This window comes from Amblyomma americanum, chromosome 10 (assembly GCF_052857255.1).
Source record: "Amblyomma americanum isolate KBUSLIRL-KWMA chromosome 10, ASM5285725v1, whole genome shotgun sequence".
Classification (NCBI taxonomy): domain Eukaryota; kingdom Metazoa; phylum Arthropoda; class Arachnida; order Ixodida; family Ixodidae; genus Amblyomma; species Amblyomma americanum.
Genome location: NC_135506.1, coordinates 90,145,129 through 90,170,830, shown reverse-complemented (window position 1 = coordinate 90,170,830; position 25,702 = coordinate 90,145,129). Strand labels below are relative to the sequence as shown.

General features: G+C 46.2%; 1 protein-coding gene across 2 annotated transcripts in view; it reads right to left on the bottom strand.

Annotated features, from left to right (window-relative positions):
* LOC144107023 (uncharacterized) overlaps positions 1–22,872 on the bottom strand; it is a 204,923-nt gene extending 182,051 nt beyond the window's left edge. Inside the window, exon 1 of one of the 2 annotated variants that reach the window (XM_077640005.1) lies at positions 22,796–22,872. The gene's annotated coding sequence lies outside the window, so the exon portion shown is untranslated. Of the gene's footprint in view, positions 1–10,589; positions 10,677–22,795 lie in introns of those variants that run through there. The other variant, XM_077640007.1, reaches the window with a different exon arrangement.
* Positions 22,873–25,702: the final 2,830 nt, after the last annotated feature.

The window sequence follows — 25,702 nt, the reverse complement described above, 5'->3', positions numbered from 1 at the left end:
AAAATCATTTAGCCCTCTTGATTTTGACCAGGATGTCATTAACCTACGACGCCTGCTTCCGGTTTCATAACGTTACACCTACATTCTTTTTTTCATGGCTCGCTGCGTTTTTCTTAACTTAAGCTGAAGCCTTCTCGTTAGCGTTGTGTTGTGTTGGGTTTTATGGCACATAGGCGGCTAAAGCCATCATGCGCCAAACGCGAGGTATCGAAAATTGTCTTGTGCTCGATTTTATATGACAGAAATGAAGCGGTGGTGTAAAGGACCTAAAATGTTATTTCACTCCATCTATTGAAGGTAAAAGGCAGAATTTTTCGTAATGGCCAATGGTAAAAGCTTTAAAAAAAGGTCAGCTAACCTCAGCGGCCATCCTCTGCAGATGAAGGATGTCGAGGCCCCCAACCAATCAAATACACACCTCAGCATTCTTCTCAGGAATGAGAAAGTGGCTGAAGTGTATCACATAAAAGTGAGGCATTCACAGTTCATTAAGACGACCAACCTCTCGTAAAAAGTTAAAAACATCTGAAAGGTCAAGTAGTGCATTATCACTCAGGAGTAGTGCTGGGTGAGATGGAATGCATTGATTATAAAATTGACTAAAATACTTCTTTCTTAGCTTTTCTAGGCATGAACATGTAAATAAGATATGGTTTAGTGTGAACTCGTCGCCGCATCTTTCACAAACAGGTTTGGCTTCTTTTGTAAGTAAGTAGTTGTGTGTCAAGTGTGTGTGTCCTATGCGAAGGCGACATAAGATAGCTGCAGTGAAACGTTCCTGGTGTCTGAATGACTTGCATTCCCCCAAGGTGGGCTTTATGAAGTGTAATTTGTTGTTCAGTTCATTATCGCAGTCTTTCTAACATTTCTTCTTTAATTCGTTAAGTATGAAATTCACGCAGTCTTTAAAGGGTATGTTCACATTTTATTGCAAAAGCAATACTGCTCGAGGTTTCCGCTCTTGGCCATCGTCCCGGAGAATCCACCATTGACCCTTAGCGTGACCAATGTGTGACGTCATACCAGCTGTGGAAAATCGGGGCCCCAACTCGGCTCGTCGCATTCGTCCCAGCGAATCCTCCATGCTGCAGCTGCGCGCCGCTGCCGCGAGGGGCGCTCCCTGTACGTGACGCCATGCCAGCTGCGGAAAAGCGCCCTCCCCCCCCAACCCGGCTCGTCGCGATCGTCCCAGCGAATCCTCCACGCTCAGCGGAGGCCATGTTGCCCTATTAGTAGTTCACTGCTCATGCGCGAGGTGACGCCACCTGCACGCGCGCTGCGCCCGCGCGAAACGCTTCGCAGCTGTCGACCGAGTCGGGTGCCGCACAATCTGCGTCCTAGTACTCATGAATTAAAAGACTAGCGCATATAACAAAGACACAGACATAGAAGTAGACAGTACTCGCTTCAATGGACTCTCAGAATGCGTACAAACGCAAGTACTTAATTAAGGTCTTAAGTACATATCAGTAACACAAGCCGCAACAACGCGCTAAAGGCTTTCGCCTCAATGCACTTTAGGTGAACAAAGTGCCCCTGAATTTTTTTATTTCACCATTTTGAGCTTTTACTGGTGCTGAGTCTGCTCTCCTGCTCTCTCATTACCCTCTATGCCGAAGTGACTCGGGACCCAGCAGAACCTTATCATATGTCCTTGTGTTGTGACTTTTTCTGTGCTGTGTATGATGTGGCCTACTAAGGGTTCAACTGCATTTCTTGACTGTAGAGCTTCGAGTAGGCTGAGGGAATATGTGTATATTACACTCTTTTCGATGTTCTCGTGTACTATTTTCTGCACAGCCATATACACTGCGTAACATTCGGCAGTAAAGATTGATACATAACATGACAATTTTAGTATTTTTTCGAATTTCTTTTGAACTACGGCACTTCCAACGTGCATCGCTCTTTTAAAGCCATCTGTGTAAAACTCCATGTAGCTTGAATATTTCTCTTTAAAAGCCAAGTATTCTTGCTGTAGATGGTCAAGAGGTGTTTGTTTTTTACGAAACTGTGTTAGCGTGAGGTCGCAAGCAGTGGGAAGACAGTACCATGGTGGCCATGGGTCGTGCCTCGGGGCAATTTTCGGTAGAACATCTATTATTCAGAGTTCATGATATGCATCTTCAAAGCGTAGTAAGAAAGGTTTCATCGATTGTGGCATATTATTGAACAGTCTCCTAGATGTGCACTTGGTAACTATGGAGTAAAAAAGGTGTTTTGGTAAGGATCTTATTTTTAGTACATATGCACAGGTAGGTATTGCTCTTCTGTTTGCAAGAGATGGTTCATTTGTTTCTTTATATAGACTATTTATGGGGGATGTTCTGTACGCACCAGTTGATATACGAAGACCCAGGTTATTAGGGGATCCAGTTTTTTGAGATATGATGATCTTGCAGACCCATAAACAATGCATTCATAGTCCAAAGTGGACCGTACTACGGAGCGGTAGATCTGTAAAAGGCATAACCTGTCGGACCCCCAGTGTTTCCGTGAGAGTACCTTCAGTATATTTAGTGATCGAGAAGCTTTCTTATTGAGCGTGTTTATGTGGGGTAAGAATTTGAGCTTTCGGTCTAAAGTTATGCCTAGAAATTTATGCTCTTGTTTTACCTGTAGAACACTTTCATTCAAGTTCAGGGCGGGATCAATCTGCATTCCTCTTTTCAGTGAGAAAAGGACGGCAACTGTTTTATGTGGAGAGAACTTAAATCCATTTTGGTCTGCCAAAGTCGCTAGTTTGTTCAGTGCAAGTTGTATTGGTTTTTCGCATGTTGATAAGCTGGCAGATGTGCATAAAATTTGAAGGTCGTCAACATATACGGAATACATGATGGTCTTAGGAATTATTCGCGATATTGATTTCATATTTACAATAAAGAGTATGGTACTTAGAATACACACCCGCGGTACGCCGTTTTCTTGGATGAATTTTTTCGAAAGCGTGCAGCCTAGACGTGCGCGAAAGGAACGGTCAGAAAGAAAGTCTTTTAGATAGTTCAGCATCCTGCCACGGATACCTAGATCCGCGAGGTCACGAAGAATCTCATACCTCCAGGTGGTATCATTAGCTTTTTCCAAGTCAAAAAATACTGCTAGACAGTGCTGTTTGTGAATGAATGCTTCGCGGACTGTGTTTTCAAGATTGACGAGTTCGTCATTTGTACAGCATGCTTCTTTAAAACCACATTGGTGGATATCAAGAAGTTTTCGCGATTAAAGGATGAACATTAACCTATATTTAGCACACTTTCAATCTTTTAGCAAGACAACTCGTAAGTGCTATTGGCCTGTAACTACCAGCCGAAGTTGGTGGTTTTTCCAGATTTTAGAAATTCACAACCACGGCGATTTTTGACGCCTCTGGCATTTTTCCGGACTGCCATATTTTATTGAAGTATTTTAGAAGAGCTTCTACAGCATCTTCGGAGAGGTGAGCAAGCATTTCATAATGGATTTCGTCGGGGCGTGGTGCTGTCTGTTTGCCGGCCGAAACTATTGTACAGATTTCTTGTAGTGTAATTAATTTATTGTAACGTTCATTTGAACTGCTACTTGTCGGCAGTCGTTGTTTTTCAGTTGTGTTCTTGAGCAATGAAAATGATTGGGTGTAGTGTGAGGAGCTAGAAACTGTGGCGAAGTGTTCCTCTAGTTTGTCGGCCTGTTCGCTAATGCTTGTTTGTGTATCCGGAGCTGTTAGGAAAGGAATTGTGAAAAGAGTAAAGCTGCCATTAGGTTTGCGGACCTCCTCCCACATTTGTTTCGATGTAACTGAACTATTTATGGATGACACATAATTTTACATGAAGTTTTCTCAGCATTGAGACGTATGTACCGTGCTTTAGCTCTCGCCTTTTTAAAATTTATGTGCTTGTCGTGTGTGGTGTACCTTCGGAAAGATCCTGAGGCTTTGTTTTTGTTTCTTTTTTGCTTCTCTGCACTTCTGTGTGTACCAGAGCTCAATATTTTGCAGTACAACTCTTCACGAGTGAGGAATAGCTAGATGTGCATCCGCAATGATACATGTAAAATTTTCATTTAGTTCGTAATCGCTAAGATTATCAGAAAAAAAAAATTTTCCACACTGGCCTTTTCTTGAAATAGTGGCCAGTCCACTAAGTGCAGCCTCCAACGGCGTGATTTTGTTGAGAATATTGGTGGTGGTGATGCACAGTTAATTATCACTGGAAAGTGATCACTTCCGTAGGGGCTATCAAGAATATCCCACTTAAAATCCGTAAAAACGGATGGAGCTAAAAGACAAGTCTATGCAACTCATCTTACCTGAGGATGAAGAGCAATATGTGGGTTTTCCTGTATGGAGCAAGCAGACGTTGTTGCACATAATAAAATCTTCTAAAATCAGACCTCTAGTGTCTGTCAGCTCACTCCCCCAAAACAAGGAGTGCGCGTTAAAATCCCTTACTACCAGATATGGCTTTGGTAGCTGCCTAAAAAACTCCTCTAGACCTTGCAGTGTTAAAGTGAGATGTTGTGGAAGATATATAGAGCATACGGTAATTGTTTTAAAGCTTAGGACGGTGACTGCAACGGCTTTATAATTCGTCTGGAGCTTGATTTCATGGGTTGCAACGCCGCTCTGAACTACAACAGCAACGCCTCCAGGGAGCCTATTTCCTTGCTCATGGTAACGGCGAAAGACTTTACACTTTTTTAAAATAATTTTTTGAGAAGGTTCCAAGTTGGTCTCCTGCAGACACAGTGCCACAGGAGATAGAGAATTCAGGATATCTGTTGCGTCACTTTAGTTATTTAGAATTCCACGGCAGTTCCAGTGGATAAGGAACGCGATGATGATTTGGGGGGGGGGGGATTGAATTGAGACCTTTGGTCCCTTCTTGCTGAAGGCCGGTTATTAAGTTTTTTTTTTCTTTTTTGCGATCAAGGGAGCCCCGCCGCTGTTGCGGCCGAGGCGAGCTCTGAGTTGTATCCATCGCCTTCGTGGAGGCGCCGGAGTTCCGTGAGGAACCCACGTGCAGGGAGGTGGTGGACTTCTCCCGAATGAGTTAAGCCTTGCGGGCTGCCGACTTGGAGGTCGACGGGCCCGTTTGTGGGGGTGGCATAGCAGCTCTCGCTGCATCTTCCAGAGGAGCGGATGGCCCTGCCTCAGCCTCACTAGGCGTGAGCTGGGGAGGTACCGATGGCCGCTGTGGTGTGCCGCGCCCACGCACGACATCGGCGAAGTTTGTACGCTCAGTGAAAAAGAATGTGCCATGAGTCGTTGCGTAACGCGGTCTTGCCTCTTTAAATGTTATATTTTCTTTGGTGTTTATGGTAATTATTTCCTTTTTCTTTTTCCCATGCAGAGCACGACCTTGAATAAGCGGCGTGGTTGCATTCGCAGTTTCCGCGGCGCAGCATCGCAGTCGTTTGATTTATGATCATTGGAGGCACATTTGGCGCAGGTATCGCGGCCGCTGCACCTTTGGGAGCCGTGGCCAAACCTCTGCATTTGAAGCAGCGTCGAGGGTTAGGTATATATGGACGGGCGGGGATGTTTGCATACCCTACCTCGATTGACTCGGGCAAGGTGCAGGAGGCGAAGGTCAGAACCAGGTGCTTTGTCGGAATTTCCTTGTCTTCCTTGCGGATTTTGATTCTGTGTACATTAGTCACATTCTGATCTGACAATCCTTCGAGCATTTATTCTTCGGTTAGTTCCAAGAAGTCATTGTCAGAAGTGACACCACGCACTGTGTTTAGAGATCTGTGTGGAGTTACGGAAACAGGGATATCACCAAAAGTGTCGATGCTTGCCAGCTTTGAAATCAGAATGATATCGATCAGTTCGAGAAAAAGGTCACCACTAGCTAGTTTGTCACTTTATACATAGGGCCCAGGGAATCTGTGACAACTTTGGATACTAGAAACGGGGATAAAAGTCTGGCTGGCTTTTCTTTTTTCTCGCTGTGAACGATGTGGTACTTTGGGAAGGTATTTTTCTTTTGCTGAAAAACTGAGAGGTGACATCGGTCCGCCCTTTTTTCAGAGGGCGATCATTTGAAAGGAGAGAGGTAGCGATAATAATGTGTGTTTTTCGGCCATGGTGCCAGCCACCCACCATGTAGCCCAACAAGCGGACGGGAGAGGAACTGATTAATCTCGCCCACATCAGCTGTACACCACTGCTATAACCAAATATGGGAAACTCAGGGTAGTTACGCCACACAAAGTTAACCCTTGCCGCCTATGAAATATGTAAGAAAAAAACGAGAAGAGAGGAGGAGAGGAGAGTTGTGACAAAGACGATAGGAAAGTAAAAGATGAAGAGGAGGAGAGGAAAAGGCGACTGCAGATTTTCCCCTGTCGGGTGAGGCCGGAGGTGCCGTCTACAGGAAGCTGGGGCCAAAGTGGTGTTTTGTCTCCGCCGAGAGACCCTAAATGTCCAAACGCTCGACGTCGGCTCAACCACCAGGATACCCATTTCCCCCGACACGGCGATGCCACTCACGGCGAGGCGTGGGTGCTCGGGTCCGGGTTGATGCACCGTTCACTATCATCGCCCTGCGGGGATGTCAAAGCGTATGCTCGGGAACCCGTGGTGTCGCATCTCACCAACGCCTGCAAGGTGCAGACGCCCCCCGCGGAGCCCTTCTCGTTAGCCTCCTTTATTCTGCCCCGTAGGTGAGTACCGGTAATATACAGCTGTTGTAAACTTTTCTCTTGAGGGAAATTGGTGAACTGTCGCTCATGGTCGGAGAGAACCGCCCATATGCGCTCCATCCTGTTCTTATCCCTCTAGTTACTTCCCTCTCATGATCCGTATTAATTGTCAGAGCCTGCTCAAAGCAGGCGTATAACTTTACTACTTCCAGCACATTGCTGCAAATGTTGAACTGCTGTTCGCTTGCTAGAGTGCTGAAAATTAATCTCGTTTTCAGCTTGTTAATTTTTAGACCCACCGTTATGCTCAGCCTGTCTAGCTCATTATTCATGATTCGCAGTTGACCTCATCCTGAGTGACTGAGTAAGGCAATGTAATCAGCGAAAAGCAGATTATTTAGGTATTCTCCACTAACTGTTATTCCCAGCCGTTCCCAGTTCAGGTCTCGGAACACCTCCTCTAAACAGGCGGTGAATAGCATTGTCGAGATTGTGTCTCCTTGGTGGACGGCGTTATTCATTGGAATTTTTATTTCTTATTTTATGGAGGACTATGGTAGCGGTGCAGGCGCTAATATATCTTCCAGTATTTTGACAGACGTCTCTTCTACACCCTGATTCCGCAATGCCTGTATGACTGCTGAGGTTTCCACTGAGTCGAATGCTTTCTCGTAGTCAATGATGGCTACATATAGGAGTGGGTTATATTCTGGGCATATTACTATCACCTGATAGTGTGAATATCATCTACTGCAGAAATTTTTTGCTCCGTCTCCCCAAAACACGCAGCCTGCAGCAGTGTGCCCCCAGGGCGGTGCCTCTGTTGTTAAGGCGCTTCTCTACTGAGCCGGAGTAACCGGTTTCGATCCCAACTGCGTAGTCCGCGTTTCGATTAAGGCGAAACGAAATAGGCGCCCGTGTACTGTGCGATGTCAGTGCTCGATTTAGATCGCCAGGTAATCGAATTTATTCCGGACACCTTCACTATGGCACCTCTTTCTCCATTCGTTTTCACTCCCTACTTTATCTCTTCTTATACGGCGTGGTTCCGGTGTCGACCGAGATATATGAGACAGTTATATCGTAATTTCCTTTTGTCAAAACCATTTTTTTTGCAGTGGTCGGTAAGATGCGCTGATTAAGTATATTGTCCTTGTTAACCAACCAATCATGTAGTTCCCCAAAGTCAAAGTTTTAGAGTTTCTGTTAGCTAGTAAGGGTGTGTGGTGAAGGTGTGGCCTGAATCTGACACAAACTGAACTGGACCAGTCATTCTGTTTTCGATATATACATTTCTGACCCAATTTGGTACATAGGCACCGTCCGCATTGTGCCAGCACTTCGAGAACGTTCCGGTCCTCATATTAACATTTATGGCGTTGCCCAAAATTGTGTTCTGACCACACAGCCCAAACAAAAATGCTTGTGTACAGGAAGCATAAGGTTATTCCTGGGGCAGCATAACGACATTGCGACAGCACTCAGCGTCAAAAGCTGTGGATGCCGAAAAATCGCCGCTCTCCGAGTGGGCGAACAACTGTTACTCCCGCCACTGTAGATGCTGTCGTTGCAGCGCGCACTCTCGCAATGGACAATAACCTTAGGTGACGAATCCACTTCCACAGTTTTATTAGGTAAGAACTCATACGGCCACCAACGCCAATAATTTTGTCACCGTACATCGTTCAGTGTACGTTCTGTTGCCAAGCAACCCGAGAAGCTCCGGTAATCTCGGGTAGTAACAGCGCTAAGCTCGGGTATGTTGAGAGGAGCGTCGCGCGAGCTATGCAAGATGTTGCTCTGCAACAGCCACATGGGTCGCACAAAGCCTACCGGTGACTTACAGAAATAGCCACATGTCATTGCAGTGGCGCATCTGATCCCTGAGTCGCTGTGCCACTGCGCTGGCAGCGGTATGAGGACTCGCAGCTACTTATCATAACTATGCACACAATGAATAATTCTCAATATATCGGCATTTTACCAGGTAAAGGTATCCAGTAACACCCTTAAGTCGGAGCTCAGGTGGACCCTCCAGTTATAGGATCAACAATAGCTTAAACACGTCTACTAGGTTTAACTACGTAACTGCGCAACGAATTTTGTTCTTCGCTGTTTTTCTGCGTTATCAATTTCCAACTTGTCGGTAGGATTTTTATGGCGAAACTCTTTAATGACTCATACTTGCGGCCATAACTTTGTCCTGTCTCAGGTCATGTCCGGTATAAAGTCATCTTACACCGATGACTATATTAACTCGACAAGAAAAAGAAGTCTTTATCACTTGAATGATCGAAACAGTGATGCGGCACAAAACCGCGTCCACGGATGCGACGACGCCGGTTTGAGCAAAAGGTACCGGAAGTGCACCTGAAATCCCAGTAATGTCGTCACTGGTTGACCTCAATGTGGTGGCAGTATTGCCGAATACATTCGCGAAACTCTTGAGCAACCGTTCGTCGTACTGCATTCTGAGTAACGTCTTAGCATTAGTCTTAACATCTAGAGCTGCCACGGTGGCTGAGTGGTTATGACGCTCGGCTGCAGGCCCGAAAAACGGGGGTTCGATCCCGGCCACGGCGGCTGAAATTGGATGAACACGAAACTGAAGAGGCCTGTTGGCTGTACGCTGTCCGTGCACGTTAAAGAGCCCCAGGTGTTGGAAATTTCTGGAGCCCTTCACTGCGGCGTCCCTCATTCCATGAGACGCTTTGGGACGTTATACCCTCTTAAACCAAACCAGCTTTGCATATAGCTTGTATGTTTTTTCACGTTGCTTGCTTTTTTTCGGCAGTGGTTAGGACCAATGACATATGCACCTTCAGCTTCATGCTTAAATCTGCATTTGAGGTGTCCAACGAGATGTTGAGATCTAAGAGCTGTTGTGTCCTTTACTTTCCTAAAAAACCTTTCCATTCCTGAAAACACGTGCGTTTACATTCCTACACGTAAGATTTCTAATGCGCCTGCGTTTCAGCCTATTGCTCACGCGTGTGGCGTCATTGAGTGGCGCCACCATCGCTGGAGAGGAGCGCTCCCCATGCAATCTTGCCAGACGTCTCCTGAACGCCGATCAGAAAGGATGCCGCCTAAACGCCCTCCTGTGTCACCAGAAAACCAAGCGTGGGCGCGCTTATGCACGACATTGACACAAGCAGCACGGCGCTAAAGGCTTTCGCCTCACCGCATTTCGCCTCACCACTGTTTATGTCAACGAAGTTCCCCTCTTAATTTGTTGCAGAATGTTACTCTTCATATAGAAAGTATATATACCTTTGCCCAAATTTCTTTAGGGTACAAAAAATGATAATTAATTTAAACTTCAAAAAACAATATTATATGTCATTGAGCGACCGTTAAGAAATACTCCTTAGTATACTTTAGGCGCAATTGGCGAACACAGGATAGACTTTGTCGTAACCTGTGCTGTTTAAACCTTCGAAAGCAAAAACAGAGGAATAGCAAAATTGTCAACGACATGCATCAGTTACACGACAGATAACCGTAGAAATAATTTGCAGCCACAAGCCGTAAAATTCAACACGTAATGGAAGGCAGCTATGCAGATCCTATGTTGTCGGCACATGCCTGCATCATGATAGGAACAAAAACTTCGACGAAGGTTCCTGAGATAGTCTCACTCGAGTATACTTATCCTGGTTGATTTTTCCATCAGTGATGAATACTTTACCTCGCTTCGGGCACAGATTGTAGATGAAGATGGTGGTTTACCAGAATTAGCTGCTTGTACCAAGACCGTATTTCGGAGTTATGGACGCACATGCATTCATGTAAACATAATACCGTAATGAAAAAAAAATACAGAACAAATCCAAAGTGGAAAATTAAGGGAAATCATAGCAATGCCGATAATAATGATGTCAGTAACTTCACCATATTAAGATCATTGATGCTGCTTCTGTGTTCAAAAACTCACAGAAACCGAAAATACTAGTACTTACGCTAATTTCAATGACACTGGCTGTACTACTGCTTATGCTCGGGTACTTGTTCCAACAGGCCGCCTACTCGAAATGCGGTCAAGCCGAAGTGAGCTGCAGTGCCTAGTGCCTAGATGCAGTGCCTCCAATAGCTGCCCATATATCAATCACTTACTGTTCACGAGGAACGATAATTTAGCTGCATATGGTGCTGAAGGAAGAAAACAGTCAGGAGATCAGGCGCTCTCTGCAAAGATTATTGACAGCTGCTGGCAATATTCTTGCACAGGCTGCTGCAAGGAGCACAACGCGCCTTACTCTGAAGGGTTTATTGATACCTGAGAGCCATTATTATTCCAGAGGAAACGATGAAAACAAAGCCTGGCATGACGTCGGCCGAGATCTCTTGGCTGTGCCAAGTTTATGCATGGCAGTAGGCAGTTATCTTCCTGTGGGACTTGAAGATTAAGATAATTGCGGGCTTGACGCTTGGGACGCCTGGCTTTTTTTCAGCTCAGTGACACTAAGGACGAATGCAATCAATTTCTGTTCATAAGAAAATTAGATGATAATAAATTTTTATGGTAAAATGTTTTGGCGAGAAAAAAATGTAATGTAGCTGAAAAAGTCAATTTCCAAATATTCCTGCCGCTCGACACCGACGAGAGCGGAAAACGGCGCGCCAACGCCGATGGAACCGAGACCGATTTCCGCCGCCAGAATATTTCCGCGGCGGCTAAAATGGCGGCGCCCTACCGAAGCAGAGCCGTGTCGAATAAACAGGAGAGACGAGACACCAGCTGCTTCCCTGTTTCACCATCTTCGGCTCGTGCACTGTAATTTTTCCTCATAGCCATTTGCAGTGAATTTGAACCGCTGCAGCAGTGCTCTTCGTTCCGCAAATGAGAAGAATCTCCCCAGTCATACGGCTGAATTCGGTAAGAGGTTCTAGAAAAACACATACTGACGCTGTGCTCTGCGATGAAAGTGCACTTTAAAGAACCCCCGGTGGCCGAAATTCCGGAGCGCTTCACTGCAGCGTCCCTGATAGCTTGAGTCCTTTTGGAACGTTAAACACCCCAAACCTACCAGATACTGACGACTCAAGCACGTCTCTCGACAAGCCACCCCCGCCCGATGGCTGCACGTTCAGATCGCTGCTGGTAAGCATAAATGTCGCCGCGCCGTTCATCAAACTAAGGAAGCCTTTTTCAGGATACAGAAGACTGGATGTGCTCGGCGTAACCGTGACCTCGGATACCAGCAGTAACAACAGTCCTAGCTCCTTCCGGCACTCTGAGCATTTATTTGAATATCTCTTTATCTCGTTCGGCAGTTTCCGCCCTCTTTAGGCGGCTTCCTTCTGTTTTTAGGTGACTGCTTTTTCTATTTCGGTGGCGTCTTCACCACTGTAGATGCCTACGCGAGTTGCACCTCTTTAGGCTGCGCGTTCAGTGTTTAAAAGATATACGCGTTCACTTTGCGAACTTTGCGAACTCCGCTAGCGCGGCCGATGGGTGGTGACGTACCTATTCCGAACAAATCACGGATCTCTAGGGAGAATCGCCAGATTGTGATACAAGATGGGCACAGGACCGTGGCGTGCTGGAACGTCAGGCTTGGGCTAACAAGGATCGCCTGTGGTCGCTCTTGCCACAGCTTGTAGAGCTGCTCACACTTTAGCTGCAGCGTCACAACCGTGATAAAAAAGGCTCGCTCTACTTCGCGTCCAGGCAGCTGGTTCTTGGTGCTGAATCAATGTGCTAGAGCTCCGAGTAAAAGACGAACCCCAGCGCTTGAGACCCATTTCTTTTACTTCAACTCTACTTCTACTCGTGTTAAGGATTTGGCTAAGATTCTCCGCAAGCTGCACTTTTTCCTGTGTACAGCCATCAGAACTACTGCATAGAGCCTTGAGGTGTTAGATACCCAGTCTACTTTACGCCCTTTATGTCTACATGTTGCGCACTACGAACTAGAAGATATGTACACAGCAAACATTTAGTAGATCGCGCTGTACCTATTGAAAATTCATGCGAGATCAAGGTATTCGAAGTAATTCACGACAATATCATCATCATCATTATCATCATTATAATCTTCATCACCATCAGCCATACCACACCCACTGCAGGGCAAATGCCTGTGTTATGTCTCTCGAATTAACCCTTTGCTTTGCCAGCTGCAGCTACCCTATGCCTGCAAACGTCCTAGTTTCGTCCGCCTACCTAACCTTTTACCGCCCCATGCTACGCTTGCGTTCTCTAGGAATCCACTCTGTTACCCTTTAGGACCAGCGACTGCGACAACCATTTAGTGGTCTTGATTTTCACCAGGACGTCATTAACCCACGATGCCTGCTTCCGGTTTCTTAACGTTACATCTGCTGCATTCTTTTTTTCATGGCTCGCTGCGTTTTTCCTATCTTAAGCTGAAGCCTTCTCGTTAGCGTTGTGTTGTGTTGGGTTTTATGGCACATGGGCGGCTAAGGCCATGATGGGCCAAACGCGAGGTATCGAAAATTGTCTTGTGCTAGATTTTGTATGACAGAAATGAAGCGGTGGTGTAAAGGATGTAAAATGTTATTTCACACCATCTATTGAAGGTAAAAGGCAGAATTTTTCGTAATGGCCTGTGGGAAAAGCTTTAAGAAGGACACGTAACCTCAGCGGCCATGCTTTGCAGAGGAAGGATGTCGAGGCCCCCAACCAATGAAATACACACCTCAGCATTCTTCTCAGCGTGACAAATGTTCGACGTCATACCAGCTGTGGAAAATCGGGGCCCCAAGTCGGCTCGTCGCGATCGTCCCAGCGAATCCTCCATGCTGGAGCTGCGCGCCGCTGCCGCGAGGGGCGCTCGCTGTACGTGACGAAATGCCAGCTATTTAAAAGCGCCCCCCCCCCTCCCAACCCGGCTTGTCGCGATCGTCCCAGCGAATCCTCCACGCGCCGCGGAGGCCATGTTGCCCCATTAGTAGTTCACTGCTCGTGCACGAGGTGACGCCACCTGCACGCGCGCTGCGCCCGCGCGAGACGCCTCACAGCAGTCGACCGAGTCGGGTGCCGCACAATCTCCGTCCTAGCGCTCGCTTCAATGGAGTCTCAGAATGCGTACAAACGCAAGTTCTTAATTAAGGTCTTAACTACATATCAGTAACACAAGCCGCAACGACGCGCTAAAGGCTTTCGCCTCAATGCACTTCTAGGTGAACAAAGTGCCCCTGAATATTTTTATTTCACCATTTTGAGCTTTTACTGGTGCTGAGTCTGCTCTCCTGCTCTCTCATTACCCTCTATGCCGAAGTGGCTCGGGACCCAGCAGAACCCTATCATATGTCCTTGTGTTGTGACTTTTTCTGTGCTGTGTATGATGTGGCCTACTAAGGGTTCAACTGCATTTCTTGACGGCAGCGCTTTGAGTAGGCTAAGGGAATCTGTGTATATTATACTCTTTTCGATGTTCTTATGTAGTATTTTCTCCACAGCCATATACACTGCCTAACATTCGGGAGTAAAGATTGACACATAACATGACAATCTTACTATTTTTTCGAATTTCCTTTGTACTACGGCACTTCCAACGTGCATCGCTGTTTTAGAGCCATCTGTGTAAAACTCTACGTAGCTTGAATATTTCTCTTTAAAAGCCACGTATTCTTTTTGTAGATGTTCATGTGGTGTTTGTTTTTACGAAACTGTGTTAGCGTGAAGTCGCAAGCAGCGGGAAGACAGTACCACGGTGGCAATGGGTCGTGCCTCGGGGCAATTTTTCATAGAGCATCTAGTATTCCGAGTTCATGATATGCATCTTCAAAGCGTAGTAACAAAGGTTTGATCAATTTTGGCTTAATATTGAAGTCTTCTAGATGTGCACTTGGTAACTATGGGGTAACAAAGGTGTTTTGGTAAGGATCTTATTTTTAGTACATATGCACAGGTAGGTATTGCTCTTCTGTTTGCAAGAGATGGTTCATTTGTTTCTTCATATAGACTATTTATGGGGGATGTTCTGTATGCACCAGTTGATATACGAAGACCAAGGTTATGTACGGGATCCAGTTTTTGAGGTATGATGGTCTTGCAGACCCATAAACAATGCATTCATAGTCCAAAGCGGACCGTACTACGGAGCGGTAAATCTGTAAAAGGCATAGTGTTTCCGTGAGGGTACCTTCAGTATATTTAGTGATCGAGAATCTTTCTTATTGAGCGTGTTTATGTGGGGTAAGAATGTGAGCTTTCGGTCAAAAATTTAGCCTAGAAATTTATGCTCTTGTTTTACTTGTAGAACACTTTCATTCAAGTTCAGGGTGGGACCAATCTGCATTCCTCTTTTCTGTGAGAAAAGGACGGCAACTGTTTTATGTGGAGAGAACTTAAATCCATTTTGGTCTGCCCAAGTCGCTAGTTTGTTCAGTGTAAGTTGTATTTGCCTTTAGCATGTTGATAAGCTGGAAGATGTCATGAAATTTGAAGGTCGTCAACATATACGGAATACATGATGGTCTCAGGAATTAATCGCGATATTGAGTTCATTTTAACAATAAAGAGTGCGGTACTTAGAATACACACCTGCGGTACGCCGTTTTCTTGGAAGAATTTTTTCGAAAGCGTGCAGCCTAGACGTACGCGAAAGGAACGGTCAGAAAGTGTTTTAGATAGTTCAGCATCCTGCCACGGATACCTAGATCCGCGAGGTTACGAAGAATCCCATACCTCCAGGTGGTATCATTAGCTTTTTCCAAGTCAAAAAGTACTGCTAGACAGTGCTGTTTGTGTATGAATGCTTCACGGACGGTGTTTTCAAGATTGATGAGATGGTCATTTGTACAGAATGCTCCTTTAAAACCACTTTGGTGGATATCAAGAAGTTTTCGCGATTCAAGGATGAACATTAACCTATATTTAGCACACTTTCAAAACATTTAGCAAGACAACCCGTAAGTGCTATTGGCCTGTAACTACAAGCCGAAGTTGGTGGTTTTCCAGATTTCAGGAATGCACAACCACGGCGAATTTTCACGCCTCTGGCATTTTTCCGGACGGCCATATTTTATTGAAGTATTTTAGAAGAGCTTCTACAGCATCTTCGGAGAGGTGAGCAAGCATTTCATAATGGATTTCGTCGGGGCCTGGTGTTGTTTGTTTGCCGGCCGAAACTATTGTACAGATTTCTTGTAGTGTAATTCTTTTAATGTAACGTTCATTTGCACTGCTACTTGTCGGCAGTCGTTGTTTTTCAGTTGTGTTCTTGAGCAATTAAAATGATTGGGTGTAGTGTGAGGAGCTATAAACTGTGGTGAAGTGCTCCCCTAGTTTGTCGGCCTGTTCGCAAATGCTTGTCTGTGTATCCGGAGCTGTTAGGAAAGGAATTGTGAAAGAAGTAAAGCTGCCATTAAGTTTGCGGACCTGCTTCCACATTTGTTTCGATGTAAGTGAACTATTTATGGACGACACATAATTTTACATGAAGTTTTCACTGCATTGCGACGTAAGTACCGTGCTTTTGTCTTGCCTTTTTAAAATTTATGAGGTGGTTGTGTGTGGTGTACCTTCGGAAAGTTCACCCAGGATTTGTTTTGTTTCTTTTTTGCTTCTCTGCACTGCTGTGTGTACCAGAGCTTATTATTTTGCCGTACAACTCCTGACGATTGAGGAATAGCTAGATGTGCAGCCGTAATGATACATGTAAAATTCTCATTTAGTTCCTAAACGCTAAGATTATCAGAAAAAAAATTTTTCGACACAGGCCTTATCTTGAAATAGTGGCCAGTCCACTAAGTGCAGCCTCCAACGGCGTGACTTTGTTGAGAATATTGGTGGTGGTGAGGCACAGTTAATTATCACTGGAAAGTGATCACTTCCGTAGGGGCTATCAAGAATATCCCACTTAAAATCCGTAAAAACGGATGGAGAGCTAAAAGACAAGTCTATGCAACTCATCTTACCTGAGGATGAAGAGCAATATGTGGGTTTTCCTGTATTGAGCAAGCAGACGTTGTTGCACATAATAAAATCTTCTAAAATCCGACCTCTAGTGTCTGTCAGCTCGCTCCCCCAAAACGAGGAGTGCGCGTTAAAATCCCCGACTACCAGATATGGCTTTGGTAGCTGCCTACAAAACTCCTCTAGACCTTGTAGTGTTAAAGTGAGATGTTGTGGAAGATATATAGAGCATACGGTAATTGTTTTAAAGCTTAGGACGGTGACTGCAATGGCTTCATAATTCGCCTGGAGCTTGATTTCATGGGTTGCAACGCCGCTCTGAACTACAACAGCAACGCCTCCAGGGAGCCTATTTGCTTGCTCATGGTCACGGCGAAAGACTTTATACTTTTTAAAAATATTTTTATGAGATGGTTCCAAGTTGGTCTCCTGCAGACACAGTGCCACAGGAGATAGAGAATTCAGGATATCTGTTGCGTCACTATAGTTATATAGAATTCCACGGCAGTTCCTGTGGATAAGGAACGCCATGATGATTTGGGGGGGGGGGGATTGAATTGAGACCTTAGGTCCCTCCTTGCTGAGTTCCTGTTATTAAGGTTTTTTTTTCTTTTTGCGATCAAGGGATCCCCGCCGCCGTTGCGGCCGAGGCGAGCTCTGAGTTGTATCCATCGCCTCCGTGGAGGCGCCGGTGTTCTGTGGGGAACCTACGGGCAGGGGGTGGTGGACTTCTCCCGAATGAGGAAGCCTTGCGGGCTGCCGACTTGGACGTCGACGGGCCCGTTTGTGGGGGTGGCATAGCAGCTCTCGCTGCATCTTCCAGAGGAGCGGATGGCCCTGCCTCAGCCTCACTAGGCGTGAGCTGGGAAGGTACCGATGGCCGCTGTGGTGTGCCGCGCCCACGCACCACATCGGCGAAGTTTGTACGCTCCGTGAAAAAGAATGTGCCATGAGTCGTTGCGTAACGCGGTCTTGCCTCTTTCAATGTTATATTTTCTTTGGTCTTTATGGTAATTATTTCCTTTTCTTTTTCCCATGCAGAGCACGACCTTGAATAAGCGGCGAGGACGCCTTAGCAGTTTCCGCGGCGCTGCATCGCAGTCGTTTGATTTATGATCATTGGAGGCACATTTGGCGCAGGTATCGCGGCCGCGGCAGCTTTGGGAGTCGTGGCCAAACCTCGGAATTTGAAGCAACGTCGAGGGTTACGTATATATGGACGGGCGGGGATTTTTGCATACCCTACCTCGATTGACTCGGGCAAGGTGCCGGAGGCGAAGGTCAGAACCAGGTGCTTTGTCGAAATTTCCTTGTCTTCCTTGCGGATTTTGATTCTGTAAACATTAGTCACATTCTGATCTGACAATCCTTCGAGCATTTATTCTTCGGTTAGTTCCAAGAAGTCATTGTCAGAAGTGACACCACACACTGTGTTTAGAGATCTGTGTGGAGTTACGGAAACAGGGATATCACCAAAAGTGTCGATGCTTGCCAGCTTTGAAATCTGAATGATATCGATCAGTTCGAGAAAAAGGTCACCACTAGCTAGTTTTGTCACTTTATACATAGGGCATAGGGAATCTGTGACAACTTTTGATACTAGAAACGGGGATATAAGTCTGGCTGGCTTTTCTTTTTTCTCGCTATGAACGATGTGGTACTTTGGGAAGGTATTTTTCTTTCGCTGAAAAACTGAGAGGTGACATCGGTCCGCCCTTTTTTCAGAGGGCGATCATTTGAAAGGAGAGAGGTAGCCATAATAAAGTGTGTTTTTCGGCCATGGTGCCAGCCACCCACCATGTAGCCCAACAAGCGGACGGGAGAGGAACTAATAAGTCTCGCCCACATCAGCTGTACACCACTGCTATAACCAAATATGGGAAACTCAGGGTAGTTACGCCACACAAAGTTAACCCTTGCCGCCTATGAAATATGTAAGAAAAAAACGAGAAGAGAGGAGGAGGAGAGGAGAGTTGTGAGAAAGACGATAGGAAAGTAAAAGACGAAGAGGAGGAGAGGAAAAGGCGACTGCAGATTTCCCCCTGTCGGGTGAGGCCGGAGGTGCCGTCTACAGGAAGCTGGGGCCAACGCGGTGTGTTGTCGCCGCCGAGAGACCCTAAAGGTCCAAACGCTCGACGTCGGCTCAACCACCAGGATACCCTTTTCCCCCGACACGGCGATGCCACTCACGGCGAGGCGCGGGTGCTCGGGTCCGGGTTGATGCACCGTTCACTATCATCGCCCTGCGGGGATGTCACTGCGTATGCTCGGGAACCCGTGGTGTCGGATCTCACCAACGCCTGCAAGGTGCAGACGCCCCCCGCGGAGCCCTTCTCGTTAGCCTCCTTTATTCTGCCCCGTAGGTGAGTACCGGTATTATACAGCTGTTGTAAACTTTTCTCTTGAGGGAAATTGGTGAACTGTCGTTCATGGTCGGAGAGAACCGCCCATATGCGCTCCATCCTGTTCTTATCCCTCTAGTTACTTCCCTCTCATGATCCGGATTAATTGTCAGTGCCTGCTCAAAGCAGGCGTATAACTTTACTACTTCCAGCACATTGCTGCAAATGTTGAACTGCTGTTCGCTTGCTAGAGTGCTGAAAATTAATCTTGTTTTCAGCTTGTTAATTTTTAGACCCACCGTTATGCTCAGCCTGTCTAGCTCATTATTCATGATTCGCAGTTGACCTCATCCTGAGTGACTGAGCAAGGCAATGTAATCAGCGAATAGCAGATTGTTTAGGTATTCTCCACTAACTGTTACTCCCAGCGGTTCCCAGTTCAGGTCTCGGAACACCTCCTCTAAACAGGCGGTGAATAGCATTGGCGAGATTGTGTCTCCTTGGTGGACGGCGTTATTCATTGGAATTTTTTTTTCTGATTTTATGGAGGACTATGGTAGCTGTGCAGGCGTTAATATATCTTCCAGTATTTTGACAGAAGTCTCTTCTACACCCTGATTCCGCAATGCCTGTATGACTGCTGAGGTTTCCACTGAGTCGAATGCTTTCTCGTAGTCAATGATGGCTACATATAGGAGTGGGTTATATTCTGGGCATATTACTATCACCTGATAGTGTGAATATCATCTACGGCAGAAATTGTTTGCTCCGTCTCCCCAAAACACGCAGCCTGCAGCAGTGTGCCCCCAGGCCGGTGCCTCTGTTGTTAAGGCGCTTCTCTACAGAGCCGAAGTAACCGGTTTCGATCCCGACTGCGTAGTCCGCGTTTGGATTGAGGCGAAACGAAATAGGCGCCCGTGTACTGTGCGATGTCAGTGCTCGATTTAGATCGCCAGGTAATCGAAATTATTCCGGACACCTTCACTATGGCACCTCTTTCTCCATTCGTTTTCACTCCCTACTTTATCTCTTCTTATACGGCGTGGTTCCGGTGTCGACCGAGATATATGAGACAGTTATATTGTAATTTCCTTTTGTCAAAACCATTTTTTTTTGCATTGGTCGGTAAGATGCCCTGATTAAGTATATTGTCCTCGTTAACCAAAAAATCATGTAGTTCCCCAAAGTCAAAAACTTTAGAGTTTCTGTTAGCTAGTAAGGGTGTGTGGTGAAGGTGTGGCCTGAATCTGACACAAACTGAAGTGGACGAGTCATTCTGTTTTCGATATATACATTTCTGACCCAATTTGGTAAATAGGCACCGTCCGCATTGTGCCAGCACTTCAAGAACGTTCCGGTCCTCATATTAACATTTATGGCGTTGCCCAACATTGTGTTCGGACCACACAGCCCAAACAAAAATGCTTGTGTACAGGAAGCATAAGGTTATTCCCGGGGCAGCATAACAACATTGCGGCAGCACTCAGCGTCAAAAGCTGTGGATGCCGAAAAATCGCCGCTCTCCGAGTGGGCGAACAACTGTTACTCCCGCCACTGTAGATGCTGTCGTTGCAGCGCGCACTCTCGCAATGGACAATAACCTTAGGTGACGAATCCACTTCCACTGTTTTATTAGGAAAAAACGCCAAGAATTTTGTCACCGCACTTCGTTCAGTGTACGTTCTGTTGCCAAGCTACCCGAGAAGCTCCGGTAATTTCGGGTAGTAACAGCGCTAAGCTCGGGTATGTTGAGAGGAGCGTCGCGCGAGCAATGCAAGATGTTGCTCTGCAACAGCCACATGGGTCGCACAAAGCCTACCGGTGACTTACAGAAATAGCCACATGTCATTGCAGTGGCGCATCTGATCCCTGAGTCTCTGTGCCACTGCGCTGGCAGCGGTATGAGGACTCGCAGCTACTTATCCTAACTATGCACACAATGAATAATTCTCAATATATCGGCATTATCCCGGTAAAGGTATCCAGTAACACCCTTAATTCGGAGCTCAGGTGGACCGTCCAGTTATGGGATCAACAATAGCTTAAACACGTCTACTAGGTTTAACTACGTAACTGCGCAACGAATTTTGTTCTTCGCTGTTTTTCTGCGTTATCAATTTCCAACTTGTCGGTAGGATTTTTATGGCGAAACTCTTTAATGACTCATACTTGCGGCCATATTTTTTCCTGTCTCTGGTCATGTCCGGTATAAAGTCATCTCACACCGATGACTATATTAACTCGACAAGAAAAAGAAGTCTTTATCACTTGAATGATCGAAACAGTGATGCGGCACAAAACCGCGTCCACGGATGCGAAGACGCCGGTTTGAACAAAAGGTACCGCAAGTGCACCTGAAATCCCAGTAATGTCGTCACTGGTTGACCTCAATGTGGTGGCAGTATTGCCGATTACATTCGCGAACATCTTGAGCAACCGTTCGTCGTACTGCATTCTGAGTAACGTCTTAGCATTAATCTTAACATCTAGAGCTGCCACGGTGGCTGAGCGGTTATGACGCTCGGCTGCAGGCCCGAAAAACGGGGGTTAGATCCCGGCCACGGCGGGTGAAATTTGATGAACACGAAACTGTAGAGGCCTGTGGGCTGTACGACGTCCGTGCACGTTAAAGAGCCCCAGGTGTTGGAAATTTCTGGAGCCCTTCACTGCGGCGTCCCTCATTCCATGAGACGCTTTGGGACGTTAAACCCTCTTAAACCAAACCAGCTTTGCATATAGCTTGTATGTTTTTTTCACGTTGCTCGCTCTTTTTCGGCAGTGGTTAGGACCAATGACATATGCACCTTCAGCTTCATGCTTAAATGTGCATTTGAGGTGTCCAACGAGATGTTGAGATCTGAGAGCTGTTGTGTCCTTTACTTTCCTAAAAAACCTTTCCATTCCTGAAAACACGTGCGTTTACATTCCTCCACGTAAGATGTCTAATGAACCTGCGTTTCAGCCTATTGCTCACGCGTGTGGCGTCATTGAGTGGCGCCACCATCGCTGGAGAGGAGCGCTCCCCATGCAATCTTGCCAGACGTCTCCTGAACGCCGATCAGAAAGGATGCCGCCTAAACGCCCTCCTGTGTCACCAGAAAACCAAGCGTGGGCGCGCTTATGCACGCCATCGACACAAGCAGCACGGCGCTAAAGGCTTTCGCCTCACCGCATTTCGCCTCACCACTGTTTATGTCAACGAAGTTCCCCTCTTAATTTGTTGCAGAATGTTACTCTTCATATGGAAAGTATATATACCTTTGCCCAAATTTCTTTAGGGTACAAAAAATGATAATTAATTTAAACTTCAAAAAACAATATTATATGTCATTGAGCGACCGTTAAGAAATACTCCTTAGTATACTTTAGCCGCGATTGGCGAACACAGGATAGACTTTGTCGTAACCTGTGCTGTTTAAACCTTCGAAAGGAAAAACAGAGGAATAGCAAAATTGTCAACGACATGCATCAGTTACACGACAGATAACCGTAGAAATAATTTGCAGCCACAAGCCGTAAAATTCAACACGTAATGGAAGGCAGCTATGCAGATCCTATGTTGTCGGCAAATGCCTGCATCATGATAGGAACAAGAGCTTCGACGAAGGTTCCTGGGATAGTCTCACTCGAGTATACTTATCCTGGTGGATTTTTCCATCAGTGATGAAGACTTTACCTCACTTCGGGCACAGATTGTAGATGAAGATGGTGCTTCACCAGAATTAGCTGCTTGTACCAAGAGCGTATTTTTGAGTTATGTACGCACATGCATTCACGTAAACATAATACCGTAATGAAAAAAAATACAGAAAGTGGAAAAATGAGGGAAATCATATCAATGCCGATAATAATGATGACAGTAGCTTCAACATATTAAGATCATTGATGCTGCTTCTGTGCTCAAAAACTCACAGAAACCGAAAATACTAGCACTTACGCTGATTTCAATGACACTGGCTGTACTACTGCTTATGCTCGGGTACTTGTTCCAACAGGCCGCCTACTCGAAATGCGGTCAAGCCGAAATGAGCTGCAGTGCCTAGTGCCTAGCTGCAGTGCCTCCAATAGATGCCCATATTTCAATCACTGTTCACGAGGAACGATAATTTAGCTGCATATGGTGCTGAAGGAAGAAAACAGTCAGCAGATGAGGCGCTCTCTGCAAATATTATTGACAGCTGCTGTCAATGTTCTTGCACTGGCTACTGCAAAGAGCACAGCGCGCCTTACTCTGACGGGTTTATTGATACCTCAGAGCCATTATTATTCCAGTGAAAAAGATGGAAGCAAACCCTTTCTTGTCGTCGGCCGAGATCTCTTGGCTGTGCTAAGTTTATGGATGGCAGTAGGCAGTTATCTTCCTGTGGGACTTGAAGATTAAGATAATTGCAGGCTTTGCGTTTGGGACCCTTGGCTTCTTTTTTTAGCTCAAAGTGAAACTAAGGATGAATCCAATCAATTTCTGTTCATAAGAAAAGTAGATGCTATTAAATTTTTATTGTAAAATTTTGCGGCTAGAAAAAATTGTAACGTAGCTGAAAATGTCAATTTCCAAATATTCCTGCCGTTCGACACCAACCAGAGCGGAAAGCGGCGCGCCAAGGCCGATGGGACCGAGACCGATTTCCGCCGCCAGAAAATTTCCGCGGCGGCTAAAATGGCGGCGCCCTACCGAAGCAGTGCCGTGTGGAATAAACAGGAGAGACGAGCAACCAGCTGCTTCCCTGTTTCACCATCTTCGGCTCGTGTACCGTAATTTTTCCTCATAGCCATTTGCAGTGAATTTGAACCGCTGCAGCAGTGCTCTTCTTTCCGCTAATGAGAAGAATCTCCGCAGTCATACGGCTGAATTCGGTAAGAGGTTCTAGAAAAGGCACATACTGACGCTGTGCTCTGCGATGAAAGTGCACTTTAAAGAACCCCAGGTGGCCGATATTCCGGAGCGCTTCACTGCAGCGTTCCTCATAGCTTGAGTCCTTTTATGACGTTAAGCACCCCAAACCTACCAGATACTGACGGCTCAATCACATCTCCCGACAGGCCACCCCTGCTTGTTGGCTGCACATTTGGGTCGCTGCAGGTAAGCATGATGGTCTCCGCGCAATTCATCAAACACAGGGAACCTTTTTGAGAACTCGGAAGACTGGATGAGCTCGGCGTAACCGCGACCTTGGTGTCCGCAGTAACAACAGTCCTAGCTCTTTCCAGCACCCTGAGCATTTATTTGAATACCTCTTTATCTCGTTCGGCAGCTTCCTTCCTCCTTTATGTGGCTTCCTTCTCCCTTCAGGCGACTTCTTTTTCTTTTTCTGTGGCTCCTGCAACTCTGTCGATGCCTACGCGACTTGCACCTCTTTAGGCGGCGCTTTCAGTACTTAAAACTACACGTTCACAATGAATCCAGGTTCGCAGTTCGGCTCCAGGCAGCCTTAGCTTGGTGCCGACAGCAGCTAACTTTGCGAACTCCGCTAGTGCGGCCGACGGGTGGTGACGTACCTATTCCGAAGAAAGCACAGATCTGTAGGGAGAATCGCCAGATTGTGATATTAGATGGGCACAGGACCGTGGCGGGCTGGTATGTCAGGCGCGGGCTAGCAAGGATCGGCTGTGGTTGCGCTTGCCCCAGCCTATAGAGCTGCTCAGACTTTAGCTGCAGCGTCGCAACCGTGCTAAAGAAGGCACGCTGCAGTTCGCGTACAGGCAGCTGGTTCTTGGGGCTGAAGCAATGCGGTCGAGCCTCGAGCAAAAGACGAGGTCCATTTGTTGTTGTTGTTGTTGCCTTGGTGACATGGCACATACCCACGACGGGGATAGGCCAGGGTTGAGTGGGGAGGCCCCATAGAATAGGGTAAACTAGTGTCAAGCTAATGATTGTGCCTTGGGTGAAATTTCAGAGTAATTTAGGAGAAAAGGAAAAAACTAAATATCGGGAGAAAATATTTGAGAAATAAATATTTAAATGTATGAAAATACCTAAACGCTCTTTTAATGAGGGAATTTTGGAAACAATTAGCAAGGAAATCTGCCGGTAGCTGTTATATAATTGTTGAGGTACTGGCAAATTTGATGCAATGCAAAACCCCTGGCACTCGCGCCGAAAGAGAGGAGGAAGGGAACCGACAAAGTGAGGCCCAACTTCGTAATGGGAATTTCTAGGTGTGCTCTCCTCTGATGTGCAAACCTCCGGCAAGAGCGTAGGAAATGCTTCAGTGCCTCGACTTCACTACAAGCCGCACAAAAGTTTTATGGGACTGAGGGGAATCCTGCCCAGCATGACTGTCATCACTACCTCACGCGGCCGGGTTTTACACGCACGAGCCTTTCATGGGTACATTAGATGTTGGTAGTCAACAGTAGAGAGTAAGATATCGTTGCACGTGGCGGTTGTAAACTGGAAACGCTGAAATTGAGTCACACCGAAAAGAACAAGATAAGGGACGCTACAGGCAACAGGTGCATTTAGAGCTGATTTTGCCGAAAAGTCTGCTGCTTCTTTTTATAAAATACCGCAGTGGCCTGGTATCTAAAGGAAGCGAAACTCTTTCACCTGTCCAGGAATAAAAACTAGTGAGCGTCTCAAAAAAGCGTTTCGTGATGACTCCACGCCAACAAAACAGAGAGACAATCTGAGAGGAATATCCCCTTCAGAAACGTTGTGGGAATTTTCAAAGCGGCCAGCCCAAGAGCCATAAACTCTGCTAGAAATATGGTTGTGTAGTCCGGGACTCTAACCGAAAAGCTCCACGAGAGAGATTCTGAAAAATACAAATTCGTGCCTTCCGGCCGGCCCCAGAGGCATCTGTAGCAATCACAGTATGTTGTGGGAAATGGGCAAGGTGATCAA